We start from the raw sequence: 4,528 nt of genomic DNA, 5'->3' as shown, positions 1-4,528 counted from the left end.
TGTCTTTATTGAAGTCAGCTGGACCTATGATTCAGACTCCATATATTATTCCCACTCAGGTACCAGGAGAAATGGTTTGAGGGAAAAGATAGGCATTTCTCTATGTTGGAAATTTTTTTTCCTCTCAGAAGGGAGCTTTCCCTTGCTACTATTATTCACCTCTGTTAGCAGAATCTGTCAAAATAGAAAGTTGAAAGCTCTCAGAATCTCCAGTAAAGAGGAGGAGAGAGCAACAGCAATGCAAGATGGCAGCCACCATGAGCTCGGACTCTATGAAACGTGAATATACACCCTTAAAATAGAATGTGGACATAAATACCCAAAGCACTATCCCTTTTTTTATAGGGAAAATATGAATTTATAGCAAAAATATGAATGGAGTTAATATTTCTAATGGAGTGGTGGGCCCAAGAGTCATATCCCTGCTAGCAAAATGGCAGAATTCATAGAGCATCAAAGTTGTCCTGCAAGAGCCTCAGCGTCTAATGATGTCTAAAGAAAATGTGAAACTCCCTCAGCCCCTTGAAGGACAGTGTTACAGCAATTAATCAAAAAGAAAAACCACAGGCCCTCCCCTATAACCCCTATTTGATTGAAGCAGTCTTCATTTTCCACAAGTGGTGCTAGTGGAAAAGAATCCACCTGCCAAGGCAGGAGTGCAAGAGATGCGGGTTTGATCCCTGGGTTGGGAAGATTCCCAACCCATGAAGGAGGAAATGGCAACCCATTCCAGTATTCTTGCCTGGAAAATTCCATGGACGGAAGAGCCTGGTGGGCTACAGTTCATAGGGTTGCAAACATTTTCCATAGGAGTAAATTTTCTAGATAAGTCTTACAGACCTCAAAGTACTGGAAAGAATTCCTCTGTCCATGGAATTCTCCAGGCAAGAATACTGGAGTGGGCTGCCATTTTCTTCTCCAGGGATCTTCCCGACCCAGGGATTGAACCTGGGTCTCCTGCACTGCAGGCAGATTCTTTACCATCTGAGCCACCAGGGAAGTCCACTGGAAAGGAAACCCCCATTCAAAGGCAGTTTGTCTTAAGTTACTGCAAATGATGCTAATTTTTTGTTGATTTGAAATACCTAAGCTGGCATGCTGCAATTCATGGGGTCACAAAGAGTCGGACACGACTGAGCGACTGGACTGAACTGAACTGAACTGAAGTTGTGCTATAAAGTATCATCCTGTCAAGTGTAACCACTTTCCACATAGTTGAACTTCTGGGATCAAGAAGGTATATTTACACTGATTCTCATTATAACTGGTGAGGCACATCTGACTCAACCGTGAAAAGACACATCACATAATCCCCTTGCTGTTGATTACCTGGCCTAGGGTCTCTGCCTTCTCTCCCTTCCCTTCCCCTACTTCCTTCCCTCCCTGCAACAGCCCTCCAGCTTGGGGTGGCTTGTTAGAGTAGAGGTGAAGATTTCAGGTCATAGCCTGTGTGACTGCTGCTGGGTGTGTGTGTGTGCTTCTTCTGCACCCCTGGTTTCTTTCTTTGTCTTAAATGATGCTCCTCCTTCTGAGCCATCATCCTTTTCCCCACTCTGTACTATCACCCTTGGGCAAAGCATAGACTGTTACCCCCTCTGCTCCCTTCAGGAATTCCTGCTGCTAAGTCGCTTCAGTCATGTCCGACTCTGTGCAACCCCATAGACGGCAGCCCACCAGGCTCCCCCGTCCCTGGGATTCTCCAGGCAAGAACACTGGAGTGGGTTGCCATTTCCTTCTCCAAAGCATGGAAGTGAAAAGTGAAAGGGAAGTCTCTCAGTTGTGCTAGCTTTCTCCATATCTCCTCCCCCAACTTTTATGAGGGGTGATGACTTTTCCTTCCTCCTCCTCAAGTTTCCTTTTGGCAATGTCGCCACCCAACACTTTCCATGACACCTCCTTGCTTTGGATGGACACCATCAGGTAAGGTTGGAAAGAGTCTCTGACCTCCCTTATTTAGTTTTGGAACCACACTTATTTACTCTCCACCAGCCTGGGAAATGAATGTTAGGTTCTCAGCCCTGCCACCCTCTGCTGTCATCATCCGCTGATGCAGGTTTTTCTAGCTCAGGTTTTGATAAAGTGAGAAGAATAGTCACCAGGGTTACTCAGACCTGCCAGCTCTCAAAGTCCTTGGTGGTTAAACTGGAAGAAAGGCCACAGAAGACACTCGTAAGCACACATGATCCCTCTGAATGCATTGTTTTCTTTTCCAGTAATGGCTTTTGCTTTTAAAAATTGAAGATGTTTTAAACAGTGCTCTTGTATGGTCATACTTGCAATCCATTTGGGTTTAGTTTGGAATCTGACAACTGGAACAAAAAGAGCCTTGAATTCAGTGCATACTTTTTCGTTTTGGTGCTGCTGCTTCTCATGGTCCTCAGCATAGATGAAAAAAGAACCCAGTGTGCATGGCAGATCCCTGAAATTCCTGGTAAATTGCTGTGTTTTTCAATTTTCTGTTTAGGACCGTGAAATTCTAAAATGTGGATGCATATCGAAATAAAAGTGATTCGTTGTGTTCTAAGGGTTTTTTTTTTAAATTTAGTATTTGTGTAAAATTACCTTTTGAAGCAACAACTATCAAGTCTGAAAAACAATTGGTGTTTCCATGAATCTTTTTCTGGGAAAAAACCTTAGTTCTAAGGGTTTAACATCCTATAAGTAAAGATGAACATAACAGTATTCCATAAACAATCTTTTTATTGTCAGACCATTACTTGATTTTAATGTAATAAAAAAGTGTGCACTAATATATATTTTTTAATAAAAGAGGAGGAGATAGGATCCAAGACTAGGTGGATCTATGATGAGTAACAAGTTTTTGTTTTTTTTTTATCAGCTGAGAAAGGTGGTGCTTTGCTTAAAATGGTTAGGCTTGCTTACATTTGTGGGGATGGCAAGGAAAGCGAATATAAAGAGAAGCTAAGCAATTTGGGGACACTAGGACTACGGGCAAAGGGAAGGTCAAAGTTCACGTGGCTGCCTGGAGTCTCCAGGGCCCCCTTCCCATCATCTTCCGTGATTCTCATAGTGCCACCATTTTATGGCCTCTTCCCCCTGTATCTTTCTTATTCCTAGCCTTATTTGTTCTCCGCCCTTCAAGTCACTACCTCCTCCAATATATCGTCATGTTACAACAAAAATGTATTCCAAGAATACAATTTTTATTTTGTTGCTTCTCTTTTTTTTGGTGACATCCACTTTTTCCCCCCTCTCCTGGCTGCTATATTTTGATTGCTAGGACCTATCTCTTCAGCAGTCATGATCCCTAGGATCCTAGAACAATGTAATTTAAGAAATTAAGACAGCCTTGGGACTTCCCTGGTGGCCTGGTGGCTAAGAACCCACCTTCCAATGCAGAGTTTGATCACTGGTCAGGGAACCAAGATCCCCACGTGCCACTGAGAAAGTCAGCCTGCTTGCTTTAACTACTGAGGCCACGAGCTCTGGAGCCTGTGCCCCACAACTAGAGAGACCCCCGAGCGCCACGATGAAAGATCCCTCATGCCCCAACTAAGACCCAACACAGCCAAATAAATACATATATCTATATGTTAAGAAGTTAAAACAAACTAGACAGTTTGACTCTCAGGAGATTGATACTGATTACTGATACTCAACGTGCAGCATGTCTTTGAAATTAAGCCATGTTGCTTTCACACCTGAGCCACAGAGTCCGGATGGTCTGAGCTATGCTGTGTTAATAACCAACCCTGGGCCGTGTGGGCTGGAAGGGGCTCCTCCACACAGACACTCAGGGAGCCAGAGTCACCACTTTCTTGTAGTTGCATCACGTGGACCCTGCGGTCCTCTCAGTCTCTAAGTGAAAAGAGAGCACTGGAGAGTGCCTGGTGTGCCCCCGAAGTCAGAGGATACGCTACCTGAGGTCGGCACTGTGATAAATGTATAAATACTCGTCTGTTTATTCATTCTGTCATATAGCCTAATGAGAGATAGTGTGAAGGTGAAGTTTGGCCAAGAAGACAAGAAAACCCAAATTCCACTTGTTCTTTCCCCCGCAGAAAAGTGAAGTGGAAGTGAAGTCACTCAGTTGTGTCTGACTCTGTGACCCTATGGACTGTAGCCCACCAGGCTCATCCATGGAATTTTCCAGGCAAGAATACTGGAGTGGGTTGTCATTTTCTTCTCCAGGGGACCTTCCCGACCCAGGGAATGAACTCAGGTCGCCCGCATTGCAGGCAGACTCCTTACTGTCAGAGCCACCAGGAACCCTGAGGAAATGAACAATGAGATGGGAACTGGCACTACCTCCCAATGCAGAGGACTCTGGCAAGCTGAGCTGGACAACACAGGCCAGCCCTTTCGCACAGACACTGTGGAAATGGAGTGCAGTGTGGGTCTTGCTTTGCCTCTGTGGTCCCTCAGTGTGAAGACTGAAGGCTTAATTCTTTTTTTTAAAACTATTTATTTATTTTTGTCTGCACTGGGTCTTCATTGATTTGTGCAGGCTTTCTCTAGTTGCAGGAAGCAGGGACTACTCTCTAGCTGTGATGCATGGGCTACTCAT

The 4,528-nt window shown here is 44.5% G+C and overlaps 1 pseudogene; it reads left to right on the top strand.

Moving 5' to 3' along the window:
* The first annotated feature begins 238 nt into the window (after positions 1-238).
* On the top strand, positions 239-571 carry LOC113875355 (annotated as a pseudogene).
* The last annotated feature ends 3,957 nt before the right edge of the window (positions 572-4,528 follow it).

Source organism: Bos indicus x Bos taurus, chromosome 18 (genome assembly GCF_003369695.1).
Source record: "Bos indicus x Bos taurus breed Angus x Brahman F1 hybrid chromosome 18, Bos_hybrid_MaternalHap_v2.0, whole genome shotgun sequence".
In the NCBI taxonomy this organism is placed as follows: Eukaryota; Metazoa; Chordata; class Mammalia; order Artiodactyla; family Bovidae; genus Bos; species Bos indicus x Bos taurus.
The sequence above is the reverse complement of the archived record's forward strand: the minus strand, read 5'-3'. Positions and strand labels throughout refer to the sequence as shown.